Raw genomic sequence first — 25,312 nt, forward strand, 5'->3', positions numbered from 1 at the left:
GTATGGCTCCTCAAGGAGAGGAATTTGGCATGATATGGCTGGTTTTTGTTTCTAAGGAATTTGATCAGGCAGTGATATGGTTTGGCTGTGTCCCCACCAAAATCTCAACTTGAATTGTATCTCCCAGAATTCCCATGTGTTATGGGAGGAACCCAGGGGAAGGTAATTGGATCATGGGGCCGGTCTTTCCTGTGCTATTCTCGTGATAATGACTAAGTCTCATGAAATCTGATGAATTTATCAGGGGTTTCTGCTTTTGCTTCTTCCTCATTTTCTCTTGCCTCCATCATGTAAGAAGTGCTTTTGGGCTCCCACCATGATTCTGAGGCCTCCCAAGCCACATGGAACTGAAAGTCCAATTAAACCTCTTTTTCTTCCCAATCTCGGGTATGTCTTTATTAGCAGTGTGAAAACAGACTAATACAGTAAATTGATACCAGTAGAGTGGGCAGTTGCTGAAAAGATAACTGAAAATGTGGAAGCAACTTTGGAACTGGGTAACAGGCAGAGGTTGGAACAGTTCAGAGGGCTCAGAAGAAGACAGAAAAATGTGAGAAATTTTGGAACCTCCTAGAGACTTGTTGAATGGCTTTGACAAAAATGCTGATAGTGATATGAACAATAAGGTCCAGGCTGAGGTGGTCCCAGATGGAGATAAGGAACTTTTTGGGAACTGGAGTAAAGGTGACTCTTGTTATGTTTTATCAAAGATACTAGAGGCATTTTGCCTCTGACCTAGAGATTTGTGGAACTTTGAACTTGAGAGAGATGATTTAGGGTATCTGGCAGAAGAAATTTCTAAGCAGCAAAGCATTCAAGAGGTGACTTGAGTGCTGTTAAAGGCATTCATTTTTAAAAGTGAAACAGAGCATAAAAGTTCAGAAAATTTGCTGCCTGATGATGCAGTAGAAAAGAAAAACCCATTTTTTGAGGACAAATTCAAATCAGCTGCAGAAATTTGCATAAGTAGCAAGGAGCCTGATGTTAATCTCCCAAACCATGGGGAAAATGTCCCCAGGACTTGTCAGAAACCTTCACAGCAGCACCCCCCCATCACAGGCCCAGAGGCCCAGGAAGAAAAAGTGGTTTCATGGGTCAGGCCCAGGGCCCCTGTGCTGTGTGCAGCCTAGGGATTTGGTGTCCTGTGTCCCAACTGCTCCAGCCATGGCTGAAAGGGGCCAATGTAGAGCTTGGGCTGTGGCTTCAGAGGGTAGAAGCCCCAAGCATTGGCAGCTTTCACATGGTGTTGAACCTTCAGGTGCACAGAAGTCAAGAATTGAGGTTTGGGAACCTCTGCCTAGATTTCAGAAGATATACGGAAATGCCTGGATGCCCAGGCAGAAGTTTGCTTCAGGGGTAGGGCCCTCATGGAGAACCTCTGCTAGGGCAGGGCAGAAGGGAAATGTGGGGTGGGAGCACCGACACAGAGTCCCTACTGAGGCACTGCCTATTGGAGCTGTGAGAAGAGTTCCACTGTCCTCCAGACCCCAGAATGGTAGATCCAACAACAACTTGCACTGTGCACCTGGAAAAGCCACAGACACTCAACGCCAGTCTGTGAAAGCAGCCTGGAGGGAGGCTGTGCCCTGTAAAGCCATGGGGGCAGAGCTCCCCAAGACCATGGGAACCCACCTTTTGCATCAGCATGACCTGGATGTGAGACCTGAAGTCAAAGGAGATCATTTTGGAGCTTTAAGATTTGATTGCCCTGCTGGATTTCAAACATGCATGGGGTCTGTAACCCCTGTTTTGGCCAGTTTCTCCCATTTGGAATGGCTGCATTTACCCAATTACTTGTACCCCCATTATATGTATGAAGTAACTAGCTTTGTTTGATCTTACAGGCTCATAGGTAGAAGGGACTTGCCTTGTCTCAGATGAGACTTTGGACTGTGGATTTTTGGGTTAATGATGAAATGAGTTAAATCTTTGGGGGACTGTTGGGAACTTGATTGGTTTTGAAATGTGAGGATATGAGATTTGGAGGGGCCAGGGTTGGAATGATATGGTTTGGCTCTCAACTTGAATTGATCGCCCAGAATTCCCATGTGTTGTGGAAGAGACCCAGGGGCAGGTAATTGAATCATGGAGGGCAGTCTTTCTCATGCCATTCTCCTGACAGCGAATAAGTCTCACAAAACCTGAAGGGTTTATCGGGGGTTTCTGCTTTTGCTTCTTCCTCATTTTCTCTTGCCTCCACCATGTAAGAAGTGCCTTCCACCTCTTGCCATGAATCTGAGGCCTCCCCAGCTATGTAGAACTGTAAGTTCAATTAAATCTCTTTTTCTTCTCAGTCTCAGGTACATCTTTATCAGCAGCATGAAAACAAACTAAGGCAGGCAGGTTTGGAGAGATACTGCAAGTCTTTAGAGTGTGAGGTTACTATTACTCATATACATTGTAATATCTGGGGTCTGGGAGGGTTTATTGAGTATCAAACAAAATGCTTAGTATAACAGCTAGGATTATAGCTACTGTTGTTAAGAAGACAGATTGGTAAGTGCTCTCACTACAGAGTTCTTTTTCAAAGAAGCTGAAGCATTCTCCAGGGAGCTGGCGTGAGTCCAGTCACTCAGACTGGATTAGCAGGTAGGTATTGAGGCCTTACACTTCAGCCTAAGGAATATACAAATGTCCAGATTAGAAAAGCAAGTTATTTCAGCATCCATTTCAATGGTGGTAATGAGGCTTCCAATGTATTTGTGTAGCTGGGAGGAAGACAGGAGGGACAGGCAGGTGCAACATGACAGCATTTCCTCCATTTAGTTTCACTAAATCAGAATTTTAGAGGTAATTAAGGATCATTTAGCATTTTGATAAAACTCAGGCTCAGAGAGGCCCAAGGTCACACAGCTAATTAATGGAAGAGCCAGAACTAGATCCTAGGCAGCTGCTTCCCATTTAATGTGTCTTCCTGTATACCACACAGCAAAAGACACAGTGTTTTGAATAAGAACATGCTTGAAAAATACAGTACAAATTTGCTCCATTACAATAAGGTTAGAAACAGGTATTAAAATCCAAAGAATTGAGAATTTCCAGAATCATTTTCAAATATATCCAGAATCAACCCAAACAGAAGATGCTCCTTTGGTTTATTCAATATGATATTTACCAGTTTTGACATCAGAGAGGTTTTAAGTACAAAGTGCCATTCTGAAGTCTTCTCCTAGCATTCCTGGAGGAATGTTAGGCCCAGAGGCTTTCAATTTTTACTTAAAACCTAAAATAAATCTGACAAAAGGATGTATACTAATTCCTCTATAAATAACTCAATTGAAGATTGAATTTTAATTGGAATTATCATATAGGGGAAAAGAATAGAACTATGGCCTGGTGGTTTCACACCGTTTTTCTTTTTCATGACAACATGTACCACCCTGTACGGTAAATAGATTTTTGTCTATTTTTTCCGCTCTGAAGAAAAAGGACTATGTCAATGTAAGCTCTAGGAAAAAAGAACTGTATCAGTCTGGTTCATCACCATCTCACCAGAGCCTAGTATATTACTGTAGCACACAGTAGATGCTCAATAAATCTCTGAAGAATGAATGAGTTCCTTTAATTGCTAACTTTTGGCATGTAAGAATGTACCATGCTAAGAAAGTTAAAATACAGGCCTACAGTAGAGTCTGGACATAATGTAATCTACTCAATCAATATTGTTCAGTGAATGGTTTATTTCCTGGTTATGGTTATGCTATGCAAAAGTTAGAATGTTAGACTCTCAGGATGGAAAAACTCTTACAAGTCAACTAGTCCAACTACCCCAACTACCCATCCAGTGTTTGCATTCCTCTATAAATATATATATATTTATATATGTATGTATTATATATGTATATATAATATATAAAATATATTATGAAAAATATGTATTTTATATTAAAATTATTAAATATGATTATATATAATTTTTTTTAGATGGAGTCTCGCTCTGTTGCCCAGGCTCGAGTGCAGTGGCACAATCTTGGCTTATTAGCACCTCTGCCTCCCAGGTTGAAACGATTCTCTGGCCTCAGCCTTCCAAGTAGCTGGGACTACAGGCACGTGCCACCATATCTGGCTGATTTTTTTTTTTTTTTGTATTTTTAGTAGAGACAGGGTTTCATCATGTTGGCTAGGCTGGTCTCAAACTTCTGACCTCAGGTGATCCACCCGCTTTGGCCTCCCAAAGTTCTGGGGTTACAGGTGTGAGCCACCGCACCTGGCCCCTCTACAAATATTTCTTAACAGAATCATCTATCATACACTACTGATCAGAATCAGCAGGTCTAGGACAGACCCTAAGATTCTGCATCAGTAACAAAAGCATCAAGTGATTCTGATGCATTCCAAAGTTTGTGACCTGTATTTCAATATCACTGCTAAGAAGTTATCCAGCCTAGGTCTGAATTCTTCCCTTAAGAGGTAACCACTGTCTGAGATTGTAGCTAGACAATGTGTTTTAGACAGATCTTTTTTATATTGAAGAAGTTTTCCATCCATTGGTCCTAATTTGATCTCAGTGATTCCACTGAGACCATTCAGGACAAATGCCTTTTCAACACAGTAGATTTTAAAGTACTTGAATACAGTCATCAGTGTGACAAATACAGTTTTGACTGCACTTCTAGTCTTCTTTTGTCAGTGTTCAATATTAGAGACTGAATATATGAATGGACAATAATCAGACCATATGACAGTAGACTCTGACCCATAATTTCTGCAACAACACAACCAGTCCAGAAAGCCAAGCCACAAAATCTGCAGCAATTGTCCCCTAATGGTCAGGGCTTGATCACTGACTGCCATCTTCCCTAATTTCTGTTCCCACTTCCAACTCAGAACAAACCAGAGAAAGTCAAATATACTCCTCAAAACAATCCTCACTTTTAGTTATTCTGTCTCGAGACTCTACATGCCAGCTCCCTCCAATGAGGGCACACCTGAACCCTTCTCCCTTTTTTTTACCTTAAAGCTTTCCCACTCCTCTGCCTCCCTTTGAGTCTCTGCCAAATGCAAGTGATAGTGGGTGATTCCCTTGGTATAGCAAGTTCTGAATAAATAAATACCTTCAGTTGTTTTCATTTGGGTGATCTTTATTTATTTCCACAAATATTTTTATTTCCTTCTATTGCTCCTAGAGATTTTTTTCTTCACCACTCTGTACTCAGTATCCAGTATACTGCCTGAAAAATACTAGATGCTTAATACACATTTGCTGAATGAAAAAAAAAAGAATGACTATGGTAAGATTTTCAGACCCTTCATAATTCTAGCTCTTCTTTGAACAATTTTTTTTTTGTCAATTTCATCCTTGAAACGTACCATTTGGAACTTTAAGATAATACGACAGGCATGGTCTAATCAGGTCAGAGGGGGTCTCACAGATCCTTTGTTTTACGTGCCATATACTTTTATTTAACCAGATGGAGGTCACATTAGTTAATTTGGGAGAGGAAAGGGTAAAGCAGTGATATCACATTGTTTCAAGGTGGGTTTATTCTTATCTAAAAATCTTATTTCTTTTTTATGCATGCTATGAGTAAGCCACCTATTCACTATCTTGTGCTTGTTTAGTTTTTTGAGAGGAGGGGTCCAATGATAGGGCTGTGTATTTATCCTTATTAAATTTCAGCTTGATAGTTTCAGTCTTTTATTGTGGGTCATCATCACTAGTTCTTTCAGCAAACATTCATTAAGCACTGTGTAAGGTACTGGGAAAACAGAGACACAAGAGCAATTGCCTGTGAATAGAGAGACCTGCAAGGCAGGCAGGCAGAATAAAAGACTGATGAATATATTCAGGCTCTCAAAAAGGAGGGGTGCTGAATACAGACTTGCAGAGGGTGGGTTATCACAGAGGTCTTCCTAAATGAGGTAACATCTGAGCTTATATCTGGGATCCTGTTTCTATCAGAGAATATATTCTCTATATCTCCCAGCTTTGTGTGAGCTGCAGACTTGATAAGCATTACCTGCTGTGTGTGTGTATATATATGTTTCATCCTATATACATACACACACACGTATATGGTATATATGTATTTAGTATATAAATGAAACAGGTACATAAAAATGTGTATTATACATATATAATATACAGAATATAAAAAATATATACGTACATATTTATATATATACATGCAGTTTTTATATATACACAAGTCATTGTATAAAATGCCATAAAGGACAAAGTGGAAGACAGACCCTTGTAGCACTCCCTACCAAGCCCTTCAGAATGACAGTGATCTGTTGTTTATTTTTAAAAATTATGATCAGACAGTAATCCACTTAATTAGCCTTACAATTTTTTCTTTCTTTCCCACAAAAATATCATGCCAGAGCCCAAATACAAGTCTATGCTGTTTCTCTGCTGCACCAGCAGACTAACCTTGTGAGGCGAGGCTGGTCTAGTAAGCAAGGAGTTGGGGTATCCCTGGTGAGTCCTGGTGGCCATTACTTCCTCTTTTAAGGCCCACAAACCACTGCTTATCTCTCTTCCAGAGTCTTACCTAAGATTTAGTCAAACTCAATTTTACATCAAACTCAGCTTTTTATCAAACTTAATATTCCCTTTTGAAATTCAATTGTTCAATCTTCTAGTATATTTTCTGTTCTTCACCTTTTCAGATAATTACTTGTAAATCTAGTGAACTTTAAAATAAGATTTTTTAAAAGGCTCAATGTAGCCTCCTTAATGTAGCTGGGCATTGGCATTTTTTACTATATTTCCATTACTTCCTTTAGTCAAACGCTAACTAACACTATGCTAAGTATCTTCTTGAACCTCCTTTCATGGATCCTCACAATATCCCCATAACATAGGTATTATTATCCAATTTTAGAAAAGTTGAGTTAGTGGTTAAAAAAGGAAAAGTCCTCTGAGTCTTCCAGCTTTGGAAACTAGGTGGATTGTGTCTAATACACTACTTAAGACATGCAAAACTCTATTCCTTACTATAAGGTGTATCTTGGGAGCAATTCACAAAGGAAGGTCCTGCAGTCAGGCCAGATCTTTCTGCATTAATCCTTTAATTCACTAAGCCAGAAGAGAGGGGGCACACAGACTTCCAGGGTGACATGCCCATCTAGAGCCTATATCAAAGTATCAAGATATCGAGCTTGGAGGTAAAGAGGGGGTAAAATAGAAAACTAAATAGTGGCAAGTATACTAAAGAGGGCAGGGGAATGGAAGAGAGAGTCACATTCAGAGTAAAAGAACCAGGGTAAGATATATGGACATATATGAAGGTGGCCCAGAGCAATTTTGGGCTGGTGGGCTCATACCCCAAAGCCCTTTAACAACATAGGGCTTATGTGCTAGTTCTTCCCCCCAACTTTTTTTCTTTTTTCTTTTCTTTTCTTTTTTTTTTTTTTTTTTTTTTGATACAGGGTCTCACTCTGTCACCTAGGCTGGAGAGCAGTTGGCACAATCATAGCTCCCTCCTCTGGTCTCACGTGATCCTCCTGCCTCAATCTCCTGAGTCACTAGGACCATAGGTGTACACCACCATGCTCAGCTAATATTTGAAATTTTTTATAGAGACAGGGACTTCCTATGTTGTCAAGGCTAGTCTTGAATTCCTGGCCTCAAGTGATCCTTCCACCTCAGTCTCCCAAATTATTGAGATTATAGGCATGAGCCACCATGCCCAGCCTTATATGCTAGCTCTTAAAAGGGCAGACATGAACCTAAAATAAAAATTGGATAAAAATACTTGAACATTAACTAATAAAAGTTTTTTTTAAAGAAAAAAAAGACCAACCTTCAACAGATACATTGCTATAATGATCATATGACTTGTTAGCCAAACCAGGACAATTTTGAAAGTGAAAGGAGCACTAATAATAATTATGCCAGCACACACAAGGTATAAACAGTTACTATTCTGGACAAACTGGGATTCAGGATTAGCCTACCCATTACCAATGGGAAAACAGAGGTGCAGAGACAAGTTGTGGGGGAAAAAGTCAAATTTGAAATCAAGACTGAGAAATTTGCTCAAAACCATACAATTACATAGAAACTGAATAACTTGCTTCTGAATAACTTTTTGGTAAATAATGAAATTAAGGCAGAAGTCAAGAAGTCCTTTGAAACTAATGAGAACAAAGACACAACATGCCATATTCTCTGGGACACAGCTAAGGCAGTGTTAAGAGGAAAATTTTACAGCACTAAATGCCCACATCAAAAAGTCAGATCTCAATTTAACAACTTAACAAAATAACTAGATAATCAAGAGAAAACCAACCCCAAAGCTAGCAGAAGACAAGAAATAAACAAAATCAGAGCTGAATTGAAGGAGACAGAGACATAAAAAATAATTCAAAAGATCAATGAATCCAGGAGTTGGTTTTTTGAAAAAAATGAATAAAATAGATAGACAGCTAGCTAGACCAATAAAGAAGAAAAGAGAGAAGATCCAAATAAACACAATTAGAAATGACAAAGGGGAAATTACCACTGACTCCACAGAAATACAAATAATCATTAGAGAATATTATACATACCTCTATGCACATAAACTAGAAAATCTAGGAGAAATGGATAAATTTCTGGACACACACACACTCCTAAAACTGAGCCAGGAAAAAACTGAATCTCTGAACTGGGTGCAGTGGCTCATGCCTGTAATCCCAATGCTTTGGGAGGCTGAGGTGGGCGGATCATGAGGTCAGGAGATCGAGACCATCCTGGCTAACACGGTGAAACGCTGTCTCTACTAAAAATACAAAAATATTAGCCAGGCATGGTGGCATAAGCCTGTAGTCCCAGCTACTCGGGAGGCTGAAGCAGGAGAATGGCATGAACCTGGGAGGCAGAGCTTGCAGTGAGCCGAGATTGTGCCACTGCACTCCAGCCTGGGAGACAGAGTGAGACTCCGTCAAAAAAACGAACAAACAAAAAAACTGATCTCTGAACAGACCAACATTGGGCTCTGAAATTGAATCAGTAATAAATAGCCTAACAACCAAAAACAGCCCAGGACCAGAAAGATTCACAGCTGAATTCTACCAGATGTACAAAGAAGAGCTGGTACCATTGCTACTGAAACTATTCCAAAAAACTGAGGAGGACAGACTGTTCCCAAACTCATTCTATGAGGCCAGCATCATCCTGACCAAAACCTGGCAGAGAAAAGAACAAAAGAAGAAAACCTCAGGCTAATATCCTTGATGAACATGGATGCAAAAATCCTCAACAAAATACTGGTAAATGGAATCCAGCAGCACATCAAAAAGCTTATCCACCATACTCAAGTAGGCTTTGTCTCTGGGATGCAAGGGTGATTCAACATATGCAAGTCAATAATTATGTGATTCATCACATAAATAGAACTAAAGACAAAAACCACATGATTATCTCAGTAGATGAAGAAAAGGCTTTCAATAAAATTCAGCATCATGTTAAAAACTCTCAATAAATTAAGTTCCAAAGAAACATACATCAAAATAATAAGAGCCATCTATGACAAACCCACAGCCAACATCATACTGAATGGGCAAAAGCTGGAAGCATTCCCCTTGAAAACAGACACAAGACAAGGATGCCCTCTTCCACCACTCCTATTCAACATAGTGTTGGAAGTCCTGGCCAGGCCAATCAAGCAAGGGAAAGAAATAAAGGGCATCCAAATAGGAAGAGAGGAAGTCAAACTATCCTTGTTTGCAGATGACATGATCCTATATCTAGAAACCCCATAGTCTTGGCCTGAAAACTCCTTAAGCTGGTAAACAACTTCAGCAAAGTCTCAGGACACAAAATCAATGTGCAAAAATCACTAGCATTCCTATACACCAACAACAGTTAAGCTGAGAGCCAAATCAGGAATGCAATCTCATTCACAACTGCCACAAAAAGAATAAAATACTTAGGAATACAGCTCACCAGGGAACTGCAAGATCTCTACAATGAGAATTACAAAACGCTGCTCAAAGAAACCAGAGATGATACAAACAAATGGAAAAACATTCCATGCTCATGGTTAGGAAGAAACAGTATCACTAAAATGGCCATACTGCCCACAACAATTTATAAATTCAGTGTTATTTCTATTAAGCTACCTATGACATTCCTCAAAGAACTAGAAAAAAAACAGAAAAAACTAGTTTAAAAATTCCTATGAAAGTCTAGGTGCAGTGGCTCATACCTGTAATCCCAATACTTTGAGAGGCCAAGGTGGGCAGATCACTTGAGTTCAGGAGTTCGAAACCAGTCTGGGCAACATGGTGAAACTCCATCTTTACCAAAAAAATACAAAAAATTAGCTGGGCATGGTGGTGTGCACCTGTAGTCCCAGCTACTGGGAAGGCTAAGGTGGGAGGATCACTTGAGCCTGGGAGGTGGAGGCTGCAGTGAGCCAAGATTGTGCCCTGAATTCAAACTATACTACAGGGCTGCAAGAATTAAAACAGCATGGCATGGGTAACAAGATCAGACACATAGACCAATGGAACACAACAGAGAATCCAGAAATAAGGCCACACACCTACAACCATCTGATCTTCAACAAACCTGGCAAAAACAAGTGATGGGGAAAAAACTCCTTATTCAATAAATGGTGCTGGGAGAACTGACTAGCCATACGCAGAAGACTGAAACTGGATCCCTTCCTTATACCATATACAAAAATTAACTCAAGGTGGATTAAAGACTTTAATGTAAAACCCCAAACTGTAGAAACCCTGGAAGACAACCTAGGCAACACTATTCCAGACATAGGAATAGGCCAAAATTTCATAATGAAGACACCAAAAGCAATAGCAACAAAAGCAAAAATGAACAAATGGGATCTAATTAATTAAAAAGCTTCTTCACAGCAAAAGAAACTATCAACAGAGGTAAACAGACAACCTACAGAAGGGGAGAAAATATTTGCAAACCATGCATCTGACAAAGGTCTAATATATCCAGCATCTATAAGGAACTTAAATTTACAAGAAAAAAGCAAACAACCCCATTTAAAAAATGGTCAAAGAACAGACACTTCTCAAAAGAAGACATACATGCAGCTAACAAATACATGAAAAAAGGCTCAACATTACTGATTGTTAGAGAAATGTAAATTAACACCATAATGAGATGCCATCTCACACCAGTCAGAATGGGTATTAGTAAAAAGTCAAAAAATAACAGAATCTGGCCAGGTTGTGCAGAAAAAGAAACATTTTTACACTGTGACATTTTATACACTGTTTGTGGGAGTGGAAATTAGTTTGATCATTGTGCAAGACAGTGTGGTGACTCCTCAAAGACCTAAAAACAGAAATATCATTCAACTCAGCAATCCCATTGCTGGGTGTATACCAAAGGAATACAAACTGTTCTATCATAAAGACACATGCATATGTTATATTCACTGCAGCACTATTCACAATAGCAAAGACATGGAATCAACCTAATTGCCCATCAATGGTAGATGGAATAAAGAAAATGTGGTTCATATATACAATGAAATACTATGCAGCCATAAAAAGAACAAGACCATGTCCTTTGCAGCAACATGGATAGAGCTGGAGGCCATTATCCTTAGTGGACCAACAAAGGAACGGAAACGCAAATGTCGCATGTTCTTACTTAAAAGTGGGAGCTGAATGATGAGAACACATGGATACACAGAGGGGAACAACAGACACTCAGGCCTATCAGAAGATGGAGGATGGGAGGAGGGAAAGCATCAGGAAAAATAACTAATGGGTCCCAGGCTTAGTATGTGGGTGATGAAATAATCTGTAAAACAAACCCCCATGACACAAGTTTACCTAGATAACAAACCTCAACATGCACTTTTGAACTTAAAAAAAAAAAGTTAAAAAAAGAAAACTATAGCATTTGGGGATATTTTTATTACATCCATTTTCACATTGGCAAGACGTGCCATTATGATTTTCAGAAGTGTTTTATCAGCTCCCAAATCAATGGGCACATTTTCTAAAATATTTAAGCCATAAAAAAATTTGGACAATTTGAAAAATAAACAGAGCATGAGAAAAATTATACTAAAAAATAAGTAATTAAATGCTACATTTAAACAAAGGAGTGAATTCAGTTTGGAATACATGAGATGTCTAAAATAGAAATAGGTCTGGAGCATGGGAGAGGGGTTTAAAAGACAAATATGGAAGCCATCATGGACAGAAAGAAGGGAAGGAGGGAGGAATTAGGGAGAAAGAGAAGCTTTGCTTTTGCTGATTCCTCTGCCTGGAATGCCATTCCCCCAGATATCCAGATGTCTATGTCTCTCATGTTTTTTAGGTCTTTCTTCAAATGTCACCAAACCAGATTTACTCAGTAACTCTCTATTCTCATAATCTGCTTACTTTTTCTGCATAGTGATTATTACCACCCCCCAACATAATATTGATTTATTTGCTATAATCTGTTTCCCTCCACTTGATTATAAGCTCCAGTGAGGTCTCTGATACCATTGCAGAGCCATAGTATCAGCTCTAAACTTCCCACCTCCAGAAAAATAGGAACCCTAATTTGCTTGGGTATTATATTACAAGCTTCTGGTTTTTATTTAAATTTTGTGTTTTAGCAGACCTCTTCTGACAATACTCCAGCAGGGGAATAGAATGCCACCTCATTACTGTCAGACAGTGGTAGAAGTTCAGGTTCTTGACTCAGCCTCTGTTGCCACTGGGAGGGAGGAACTCCTCATTACTGTTGGGTGGGGGTGACAGTTCAGGCCCCTAGTAGTTCTGCGCTGATACCACCTTGGCTGGAAGGGGTAGGGATGCCTCATTACTCCCACCTCCTCCGACACTGTGTGAGGTGGGTTCCCTCATTATCATTACCAAAGTGTCTTGCTTTCCTTTGCTATGGTAAGTCTCCCTTGGGGTTGTTGGTGATTTGAGGCAAGATTTGGATATTCCTGAGTCCCTGGGCCATTGCACCAATTATGCCTCATATGCCACCTGCTTCTAATATAAATGGACAGCCTCTATGGGTAATTTGACTAGCTGTCCTTTGTTGATTCATCTTTTTTTTTTTTCCTATTCTTGAACCATTTTAAGTAGTATATAACTTGAAGATTTGTAAGATTAGCATAAAGTATTTGCATTTTCCCCTTTCTCCTTTTTAGAGAAAATTTGGAAACTATTTCATGGCATGGATTCTATAGTGCACCTAGCTCTGTGCTGCTCATCTTGTACTCTAGCATTTGTACAGATTACAGGTATAGTTACTCCATAGCACTATGGGTTGGCCAGTGGATTTCCCCATAAATGGCTATGCCATATGTGTTTGTGCTTTCATATGGCAACATGTGAAACATATTTCTGTCATTCTATAACACTTTCTACTATAAGAAGCAACAATAACTTAATAATTGCTTTTAGAGGTAAAAGAGAATAATAGCCAAATGTATCTTCTGATTTCAAGACACAACCTAACTTAAATAACATTTAAGGATGAAAACTGTGAGTCTTACTATGTTACCCTCCTAGAGTCCATAAAGGCACATGGGTCTGTTTTGTCTCTGGCTGAAGCCATTCCTGCATAACTACTCCCCATACATTCTCCAATTAAAAAGACAAGTCCTCAATACCTCAAGTGTGTCTATGAAAATTGTCCTGGATTCTCTTCCTTTTTTCACACCCTGCTTTTATACAGCCTCATTTCTACCTAATTCTGAACTCTTGATTCAACTCTTCTCTAGTCTTTTGAAATTGGAATTTATATTTTATTTCTCTGTTGTTTGACAGTTTATTGCCTTTAATAGGCTGTCATTCTTTTGGTTCACTCATTCATTCAACAAATGTTGACTGAGCTGGGAGTAGTGGTTCATGCCTGTAATTCTAGCACTTTGGGAGGCCAAAGTGGGAGGACTGCTTGAGTCCAGGAGTTCAAAACCAGCTTAGGCAACATAGTGAGACCCTACCACTACAAAAATCAAAACAAAAAAATTGTCAGTTGTGGTGGTGTGCACCTCCCAGCTACTCAGGAGGCTGAGGTGGAAGACTGCTTGAGCCCGGGAGTCTGACATTGCAGGGAGCCAAGATCACACCACTGCACTCCAGCCTGGGTGACAGAGCTAGACCCTGTCTCAACAACAACAAAAAAGTTGACTGAATAATTACCCTATGTCAGGCACTGTGCTTTTCCCTGTGGTGTGACAGAAGAGAAGACAAAACATTGCTGAACAGAGCTGGGGCCCCTGGAATACGCTGGCCTACAGTGTTATAGGACTAACTTCTTAATGTTCTTATTACCACTGATACTTGTGTTGCTACTTTTCTTGCCAGCTTTTCTATTTTTGTCTCTATTTCTCCTTTTCTTTCTGTTTCTTGAGTTCAAGGAGTGTACGACTTTTATACTAACTGCTGTCCCATGAGACTGCTTCTTTCTTTTGGGGAGAGAACCAATGCACTCATCACATATCTGTAATATTCATGTTTTCAGCACTTCTCTGTTTCACCAGTGCTCTGAGTAGAGGCTCACAAAGTTCCAGGTGGTTCCAAGGTGCCATACAACTAAGCACCACAGACAACCAGATAAGGTTAGGTGGGTATGCACCTGATGTACATATATACATTCACACATATCAGATTTTTAAGAAAATGTAAGTTGTAACTAATCTTTTATTTTTTATTTTTATTATTATACTTCAAGTTCTAGGGTACATGTGCGTAACGTGCAGGTTTGTTACATATGTATACTTGTGCCATGTTGGTGTGCTGCACCCATCAACTCGTCAGCACCCATCAATTCATCATTTATATCATGTATAACTCCCCAATGCAATTCCTCCCTCCTCCCCCCTTCCCCCTCCCCATGATAGGCCCCAGTGCGTGATGTTCCCCTTCCCGAGTCCAAGTGATCTCATTGTTCAGTTCCCACCTATGAGTGAGAACATGCGGTGTTTGGTTTTCTCTTCTTGTGATAGTTTGCTAAGAATGATGGTTTCCAGCTGCATCCATGTCCCTACAAAGGACGCAAACTCATCCTTTTTTATGGCTGCATAGTATTCCATGGTGTATATGTGCCACATTTTCTTAATCCAGTCTGTCACAGATGGACATTTGGGCTGATTCCAAGTCTTTGCTATTGTGAATAGTGCTGCAATAAACATACGTTTTTTTTTTTGTATTTTTAGTAGAGACGGGGTTTCACCATGTTAGCCAGTATGGTCTCGATCTCCTGACCTCGTGATCCGCCCGTCTCGGCCTCCCAAAGTGCTGGGATTACAGGCTTGAGCCACCGTGCCCTGCCAGCTCAAACATTTATAATTGCTTTGAGAACAGGTCAAATCTTCTAGCTATTTGGAAAAATAAAATATATTATTAACTATAGTCACCCTACTGTGCTATCAAATAGTAGAATTCATTCCTTCTAGCTAACTCTATATTTCTATCATTAATCAACCTTTCTTTGTCCCTCCCCCACAACTCCCAGTCTTTAGTAGCCATCATTCTACTCTCTGCCTCCATGCAATAACTTGTTTAGCCCCCACATATGATCAAGAACATGTGATATTTTTCTTTCTGTGCGTGACCTATTTAACATAAAAACCTCTAGTTCTACTCACGTTGCTGCAAATCACAGGATTGTATTCCTCTTTAATGGCTGAATAGTATCCCATTGTGTATATATATGCCACATTTTCTATATCTGTCGATCTGTTGATAGACATTTCAGGTTTTGTTTTGTTTTTTTTTGTTTTTTGTTTTTTTTTTTTTGAGACGGAGTCTTGCTCTGTCGCCCAGGCTGGAGTGCAGTGGTGCCATCTCGGCTCACTGCAAGCTCTGCCTCCCGGGTTCACGCCATTCTCCGGCCTCAGCCTCTTGAGTAGCTGGGACTACAGGCGCCGGCCACCATGCGTGGCTATATTTTTTTTTGTATTTTTAGTAGAGACAGGGTTTCACCGTGTTAGCCAGGGTGGTATCAATCTCCTGACCTTGTGATCCGCCAGTCTCGGCCTCCCAAAGTGCTGGGATTACGGGCGTGAGCCACCGCGCCCGGCCTCAGTTGATTTTGTATCTTGGCTATTATGAGCAGTGTTGTAGTTATAAACATGGGGGACCAGGTGTCCCTTTGGTGTACTGATTGCCTTTCCTTTGAATAAATACCCCGTAATGGGATTGCTAGATTATATAGCCATTTTATTTTTAGTTTTTGCAAAGTCTCCACACTCTTTAAAAAATTTCTACTAATAGCGTTCCTTTTTAATAACAGCCTTTCTAACTGGGGCGAGATACTATCCCATTGTGGTTTTGATTTCCAGTTCTCTGATGATTATGATGCTGAGTATTTTTCATATACCTGTTTGTGTTTTGTATTTCTTCTTCTGAAAAAAGCCTATGTAGCTCATTTGCCCATTTTTGAAATGAGATTATTTAGTTCTTTTTTTTCTTTTCTGTTGAGTTGTTTTGAGTTCCTTGTATATTCTGGATATGAGTACCTTGTTGAATGAATGGTTTGTAAATACTTTCTCCCATTTTATAAGTTGTCTCTTCATTCTGCTGATTATTTCCTTTGCTGTGCAGAAGCTTTTTAGTTTAATGTAATTTTATTGGTCTATGTTTTGTTTTTGTTGCCTGTGCTTTTGAAGACTTAGCTTTAAATTCTATGCCTAATTTTCTGAAGCACTTCTCCTTGTTTTTTTTTTTTTTTTGCAATAGTTTTATAGTTTCAGGTCTTACATATAAGTTTCTAATGAATTTTGAGTTGATTTTTATATATGGTGAAATATTGGATTCTAGTGTCACTCTTCTGCATATGAATGTTACATTTTCTCAGAACTACTTATTTCAGAAAATGTTATTTTCTCAACATGTGTTCTTGGTGCCTTTGTCAAATATTAGTTGACTGAATATATGACTAAAATACATGGATTTGTTTCTGGATTTTCTATTTTGCTCTATTAGTCTATGTATCTGTTTTTATGCCAATACTATGCTGTTTTGGTTACTATGGTAGTATGTTTTAAAGTCAGATAGTGTGATGCCTTCAACTTTGTTCTTTTTGCTTAGTATTGCTTTGGCTATTTGGGCTGTTTTGTGTTTTCATACTAACTTCACGATTTTTTTTTCTATTTATATGAAGAATGTCATTGGTATTTTATAGAGATTGCATTGAATCTATGTTTCTTTGGGTAGTATGACTATTATAACAATATTAGTTATTCCAGTCCGTGAGCAAGAGTCATCTTTCCATTTGTTTATTGTTTTCTTCCATTTCTTTACCCACTGTTTTATAGTTTTTGTCTGTTTGTTTGTTTCAAGATGGAGTCTTGCTCTGTCATCCAGGCTAGAGTGCAGTGGTTGATCTCACCTCACTGCAGCCTTCACCTCCTGGGTTTATACTCCTGCCTCAGGCTCCTGAGTAGCTGGGACTACAGTCACGTGCCACTGTGCCCAGCTAATTTGTGTATTTTTAGTAGAGATGGGGCTTCACCATGTTGACCAGGCTGGTCTCAAACTCCTGAGTCGTCTGCCCACGTGGGCCTCCCAAAGTACTGGGATTATAGGAATGAGCCACCGCACCTAGCCTTATACTTTTCATTATAGATGTATTTTACCCTTTTGATTAAATGTATTAATAGGTATTTTACTTTTTTGTTTGCAGCTTTTGTGAATAACATAAGATTCCTTGATTTCTTTTTTAGCTAGTATTTTTTTTTTTGATGTATAGGAATGCTATTAATTTTTTTTTTTTTTTTTGAGACGGAGTCTTGCTCTGTCGCCCGGGCTGGAGTGCAGTGGCCGGACCTCAGCTCACTGCAAGCTCCGCCTCCCGGGTTTACGCCATTCTCCTGCCTCAGCCTCCCGAGTAGCTGGGACTACAGGCGCCCGCCACCTCGCCCGGCTAGTTTTTTGTATTTTTAGTAGAGACGGGGTTTCACCATGTTAGCCAGGATGGTCTCGATCTCCTGACCTCGTAATCCACCCGTCTCGGCCTCCCAAAGTGCTGGGATTACAGGCTTCAGCCACCGCGCCCGGCCAGGAATGCTATTAATTTTAAAGGTTGATTTTGTATCATATAACTTTACTGAATTTATCAGTTTTATATATATATATATATATTTTTTGGTGGAGACTTTGCTTTCTCTAACTATAAAATAATGTCTTTGGCAAAGATGGACAATTTGACTTCCTTTTTCCCAATCTGGATGCCTTCTATTTCTTTCTCTTGCCATATTGGTCTGGCTAGGACTTTTGCTCTAATATTAAATAAATGTAGTGAAAGTGAACATCCTTGTTTTGTTCCAATTCAGGAAAAGCGTTTTGCACTTCCACATTCAGCATGATGTTAGCTGTGTGTTTCATATATGGCTTTTATTATTTTGAGATATGTTCCTTTTATGTCTAACAGAATAATGTTAACCCTGCTGAACGATTTAGGAAAATTTCCTCTATCATTAATTTTTTAGAATAGTTTGAGATTTGGTGTTAAGTCTCCTTTAGAAGTTTAGTAGATTCATCAGTAAAGCCATTTGGTCCTGGGTTTTGCTTTTTAGGGAGAATTTATTACTGATCTATTCTTATTTTTCATTATTAGTCTGTTCAACTTTTCTACTTCTTTGTTCAATCTTGGTGGATTGTATGTGTCCAGGAATTTATCCCTTTCCTTTCATTTTTAAAAATTGGTTAGCTTATACTTGTTTATTATAGTCTCAAATCCTCCTTTGTATTTCTGTGGGTTAAGTTGCAATGTCATCTTTTTCTTTTCTGATTTTGAGTCTTCTCTCTTTTTCTTCATTAGTCTAGCTGATGGTTTATCGATGTTTTTAGTTTTTCATTTTTATTTTCTTTTATTTTTTAAGTTCTGGGGTACATGTACAGGATGTGCAAGTTTGTTGCATAGGTAAATATATGACATGGTGTTTTGCTATACCTATCAACCTATCACCTCGGTATTAAGACCTGCATGCATTAGCTCTTTTTCCTAATGCCCTCAAAGCCAACTTTTCATTTTGTTCATTCTCTGTATTTTTGTTTCTAATTTCTTTAGTTCTGCTCTAATCTTTGTTATTTATTTTCTACTATTAATTTTGGGTTTGGTTTGCTTTTGCTTTTCTAGTTCCTTATGGAGCATTAATAGGTAATTTAAAATCTTTCAACTTTTTAGATGTAGTTCTTCATTGCTATAATAGTTTTTCTATTAGCACTGCTTTTGCTGTATCCCATAAGTTTTGATATGCTGCATTTTCATTTTCATTTGTTTTAAGGATATTTTTATTTTCATATTTTTTCATTAATTTGATGGTTATTCAGGAGCGCTTTTTTATGTATTTGTACAGCTTCCAATTTTTTATTGTAATTTATTTCTAGTTTTATTTCATTGTGATATAAGAAAATACTTAAATCTATTTTTAAAAAATTTGTTGAGAATTGTATTGTGGACTAACTTTTGGTCTGAAACATCCAGGAGAATGTTCCGTGTGCTGATGAGAAGAATGAATATTCTTCAGCTGTTGCATAAAATGTTCTCTTAATGTTTGTTTAGTCCCTTTGGTCTATTGTGCAGATTTAGTCTTATGTTTCTTTGTTGATTTTCTGTAGATATCCTCTGTCTAATGTTCAAAGTCGGGTATTGAATTTCCCAGGTATTATTACGTTAGGGTCTATTTTTCTATTTAGCTCTGCTAATTTAGCTATATGTAACTCAGTACCCTGTTATTGGGTGCATAGATATTTATAATTGTTACATCTTCTTGGTGTATTGGTCCGTTCATCATCGTATAATGATTTTCTCTTTTTATTATTTTTGACTTAATATCTTATTTTTTTTCTGATATAAACACAGGTACTCCTGTAGACTTTTGGTTTCTTTTTACATGAAATCTTTTTTCCATCCTTATACTGTGGATGTGTGTTTATCTGTGAAGTAAGTTTGCTGTAGGCAGCATGTAATTGGATTTATATATTTAATCCATTCAATTTGTCTGTATATTTTAGCTGGGGAACTTAAACCACTTACATTCAACATTGTTATTGATAGGGGAAGACTTACTCCTGTCACCTTTTAAATTGTTGCCCAATTGGTTGCATACACTTATTTCCTCTTCTATTATTTACCTTCATATATTTTTAAATTTTTTAAATTTTTATTTTTTATTATACTTTAAGTTCTAGGGTACATGTGTGCAAAGTTCAGGTTTGTTACATATGTATACATGTGCCATGTTGGTGTGCTGCACCCATAAACTCATCATTTACATTAGATATATCTCCTAATGCTACCCCTCCCCCCCACACCAAAACAGGCCCCGGTGTGCGATGTTCCCCACCCTGTGTCCAAGTGTTCCCATTGTTCAGTTCCCAAATATGAGTGAGAACATGCGGTGTTTGGTTTTCTGTTCTGGCAATAGCTTGCTGAGAATGATGGTGTCCAGCTGCATCTATGTCCCTACAAAGGACACGAACTCATCCTTTTTTATGGCTGCATAGTATTCCATGGTGTATATGTGCCACATTTTCTTCATCCAGTCTGTCACAGATGGACATTTGGGTTGGTTCCAAGTCATTGCTATTGTGACTAGTGCCACAATAAACATACGTGTGCATGTTTCTTTATTTCAGCATGATTTATAATCCTTTGGGTATATACCCAGTAATGGGATGGCTGGGTCATATGGTACATCTAGTTCTAGATCCTTGAGGAATTGCCATACTGTTTTCCATAATGGTTGAACTAGTTTACAATCCCACCAACAGTGTAAAAGTGTTCCTATTTCTCCACATCCTCTCCAGCACCTGTTGTTTCCTGACTTTTTAATGATTGCCATTCTAACTGGTGTGAGATGGTATCTCATTGTGGTTTTGATTTGCATTTCTCTGATGGCGAGTGATGATGAGCATTTTTTCATGTGTCTGTTGGCTGTATGAATGTCTTCTTTTGAGAAATGTCTGTTCATATCCTTTGCCCAGTTTTTGATGGAGTTGTTTGTTTTTTTCTTGTAAATTTGTTTGAGTTCTTTGTAGGTTCTGGATATCAGCCCTTTGTCAGATGAGTAGATTGCAAAAATTTTCTCCCATTCTGTAGGTTGCCTGTTCACTCTGATGGTAGTTTCTTTTGCTGTGCAGAAGCTCTTTAGTTTAATGAGATCCCATTTGTCAATTTTGGCTTTTGTTGCCGTTACTTTTGGTGTTTTAGACATGAAGTCCTTGCCCATGCCTATGTCCTGAATGGTACTACCTAGGTTTTCTTCTAGGGTTTTTATGGTATTAGGTCTAACATTTAAGTCTCTAATCCATCTTGAAGTAATTTTCATATAAGGAATAAGGAAGGGATCCAGTTTCAGCTTTCTACTTATGGCTAGCCAATTTTCCCAGCACCATTTATTAAATAGGGAATCCTTTCCCCATTTCTTGTTTCTCACAGGTTTGTCAAAGATCAGATGGCTGTAGATGTGTGGTATTATTTCTGAGGACTCTGTTCTGTTCCATTGGTCCATATCTCTGTTTTGGTACCACTACCATGCTGTTTTGGTTACTGTAGCCTTGTAGTATAGTTTGAAGTCAGGTAGCATGATGCCTGCAGCTTTGTCCTTTTGACTTAGGATTGTCTTGGCAATGCGGGCTCTTTTTTGGTTCCATATGAACTTTAAAGCAGTTTTTTCCAATTCTGTGAAGAAACTCATTGGTAGCTTGATGGGGATGGCATTGAATCTATAAATAACCTTGGGCAGTATGGCCATTTTCACAATATTGATTCTTCCTATCCATGAGCATGGTATGTTCTTCCATTTGTTTGTGTCCTCTTTTATTTCACTGAGCGGTGGTTTGTAATTCTCCTTGAAGAGGTCCTTTACATCCCTTGTAAGTTGGATTCCTAGATATTTTATTCTCTTTGAAGCAATTGTGAATGGAAGTTCATTCATGATTTGGCTCTCTGTCTGTTACTGGTGTATAAGAATGCTTGTGATTTTTGCACATTAATTTTGTATCCTGAGACTTTGCTGAAGTTGCTTATCAGCTTAAGGAGATTTTGGGCCGAGATGATGGGGTTTTCTAAATATACAATCATGTCATCTGCAAATAGGGACAATTTGACTTCTTCTTTTCCTAACTGAATACCCTTGATTTCTTTCTCTTGCCTGATTGCCCTAGCCAGAACTTCCAACACTATGTTGAACAGGAGTGGTGAGAGAGGGCATCCCTGTCTTGTGCCAGTTTTCAAAGGGAATACTTCCGGTTTTTGCCCATTCATTATGATATTGGCTGTGGGTTTGTCATAAATAGCTCTTATTATTTTGAGATACATTCCATCAATACCGAATTTATTGAGTGTTTTTAGCATGAAGCGCTGTTGAATGTTGTCAAAGGCCTTTTCTGCATCTATTGAGATAATCACGTGGTTTTTGTCTTTGGTTCTGTTTATATGCTGGATTACGTTTATTGATTTGTGTATGTTGAACCAGCCTTGCATCCCGGGGATGAAGCCCACTTGATCATGGTGGATGAGCTTTTTGATGTGCTGCTGGATTCGGTTTGCCAATATTTTATTGAGGATTTTTGCGTTGATGTTCATCAGGGATATTGGTCTAAAATTCTCTTTTTTCGTTGTGTCTCTGCCAGGCTTTGGTATCAGGATGATGTTGGCCTCATAAAATGAGTTACGGAGGATTCCCTCTTTTTCTATTTATTGGAATAGTTTCAAAAGGAATGGTACCAGCTCCTCCTTGTACCTCTGGTAGAATTCAGCTGTGAATCCATCTGGTCCTGGACTTTTTTTGGTTGGTAGGCTGTTAATTATTGCCTCAATTTCAGAGCCTGCTGTTGGTCTATTCAGGGATTCAACTTCTTCCTGGTTTAGTCTTGGAAGAGTGTAAGTGTCCAGGAAATTATCCATTTCTTCTAGATTTTCTAGTTGATTTGCGTAGAGATGTTTATAGTATTCTCTGATGGTAGTTTGTATTTCTGTGGGGTTGGTGGTGATATCCCCTTTATCATTTTTTATTGCGTCTGATTCTTCTCTCTTTTCTTCTTTATTAGTCTTGCTAGTGGTCTATCAATTTTATTGATCTTTTCAAAAAACCAACTCCTGGATTCATTGATTTTTTGGAGGGTTTTATGTGTCTCTATCTCCTTCAGTTCTGCTCTGTTCTTAGTTATTGCTTGCCTTCTGCTAGCTTTTGAATGTGTTTGCTCTTGCCTCTCTAGTTCTTTTAATTGTGATGTTAGAGTGTCAATTTTAGATCTTTCCAGCTTTCTCTTGTGGGCATTTAGTGCTATAAATTTCCCTCTACGCACTGCTTTAAATGTGTCCCAGAGATTCTGGTATGTTGTATGTTTGTTCTCATTGGTTTCAAAGAACATATTTATTTCTGCCTTCATTTCGTTATGTACCCAGTAGTCATTCAGGAGCAGGTTGTTCAGTTTCCATGTAGTTGAGCAGTTTTGATTGAGTTTCTTAGTCCTGAGTTCTAGTTTGATTGCACTGTGGTCTGAGAGACAGTTTGTTATAAATCTGTTCTTGTACGTTTGCTGAGGAGTGCTTTACTTCCAATTATGTGGTCAATTTTGGAATAAGTGTGATGTGGTGCTGAGAAGAATGTATATTCTGTTGATCTGGGGTGGAGAGTTCTGTAGATGTCTATTAGGTCTGCTTGGTGCAGAGATGAGTTCAATTCCTGGATATCCTTGTTAACTTTCTGTCTCGTTGATCTGTCTAATGTTGACAGTGGGGTGTTGAACTCTCCCATTATTATTGTATGGTAGTCTAAGTCTCTTTGTAAGTCTCTAAGGACTTGCTTCATGAATCTGGTTGTGCCTGTATTGGGTGCATATATATTTAGGATAGTTAGCTTTTCCTGTTGAATTGATCCCTTTGCCATTAAGTCATGGCCTTCTTTGTCTCTTTCGATCTTTGATGGTTTAAAGTCTGTTTTATCAGAGACTAGGATTGCAACCCCTGCTTTTTTTGTTCTCCATTTGCTTGGTAGATCTTCCTCCATCCCTTTATTTTGAGCCTATGTATGTCTCTGCTTGTGAGATGGGTCTCCTGAATACAGCAAACTGATGGGTCCTGACTCTTTATCCAATTTGCCAGTCTGTGTCTTTTAATTGGAGCATTTAGTCCATTAACATTTAAGGTTAATATTGTTATGTGTGAACTTGATCCTGTCATTATGATATTAACTGGTTATTTTGCTCGTTAGTTGATGCAGTTTTTTCATAGCATCGATGGTCTTTACATTTTGGCATGTTTTTGCAATGGCTGGTACCGGTTGTTCCTTTCCATGTTTAGGGCTTCCTTCAGGGTCTCTTGTAAGGCAGGCCTGGTGGTGACAAAATCTCTAAGCATTTGCTTGTCTGTAAAGGATTTCATTTCTCCTTCACTTATGAAACTTAGTTTGGCTGGATATGAAATTCTGGGTTGAAAATTCTTTTCTTTAAGAATGTTGAATATTGGCCCCCACTCTCTTCTGGCTTGTAGAGTTTCTGCTGAGAGATCTGCTGTTAGTCTGATGGGCTTCCCTTTGTGGGTAACCAGACCTTTCTCTCTGGCTGCCCTTAACAGTTTTTCCTTCATTTCAACTTTGGTGAATCTGACAATTATGTGTCTTGGAGTTGCTCTTCTTGAGGAGTATCTTTGTGGCGTTCTCTGTATTTCCTGAATTTGAATGTTGGCCTGCCTTACTAGGTTGGGGAAGTTCTCCTGGATGATATCCTGAAGAGTGTTTTCCAACTTGGTTCCATTTTCCCCCTCACTTTCAGGCACCCCAATCAGACGTAGATTTGGTCTTTTCACATAATCCCATACTTCTTGAAGGCTTTGTTCATTTCTTTTTCCTCTTTTTTCTTTAGACTTCTCTTCTCGCTTCACTTCATTCATTTGATCTTCAATCGCTGATACTCTTTCTTCCAGTTGATCGAGTCGGTTACTGAAGCTTGTGCATTTGTCACGTATTTCTCATGTCATGGTTTTTATCTCTGTCAGTTCATGTATGGCCTTCTCTGCATTGATTATTCTAGTTATCCATTCTTCCATTCTTTTTTCAAGATTTTTAGTTTATTTGCGCTGGGTATGTAATTCCTCCTTTAGCTCTGAGAAGTTTGATAAACTGAAGCCTTCTTCTCTTAACTCGTCAAAGTCATTCTCCATCCAGCTTTGATCTGTTGCTGGCAATGAGCTGTGTTCCTTTGGAGCGGGAGATGCGCTCTTATTTTTTGAATTTCCAGCTTTTCTGCCCTGCTTTTTCCCCATCTTTGTGGTTTTATCTGGTGTTGGTCTTTGATGATGGTGACGTACTGATGGGGTTTTGGTGTGGGTGTCCTTCCTGTTTGATAGTTTTCCTTCTAACAGTTAGGACCCTCAGCTATAGATCTGTTGGAGATTGCTTGAGGTCCACTCCAGACCCTGTTTGCCTGG

At 38.8% G+C, this 25,312-nt stretch overlaps 1 protein-coding gene across 1 annotated transcript in view; it reads right to left on the minus strand.

Annotated features, from left to right (window-relative positions):
• Window positions 1-25,312, minus strand: part of DEUP1 (deuterosome assembly protein 1) — a 104,370-nt gene that overhangs the window by 70,993 nt on the left and 8,065 nt on the right. The window lies entirely within an intron of this gene.

Source organism: Rhinopithecus roxellana, chromosome 15 (assembly GCF_007565055.1).
Source record: "Rhinopithecus roxellana isolate Shanxi Qingling chromosome 15, ASM756505v1, whole genome shotgun sequence".
Taxonomy (NCBI): Eukaryota; Metazoa; Chordata; class Mammalia; order Primates; family Cercopithecidae; genus Rhinopithecus; species Rhinopithecus roxellana.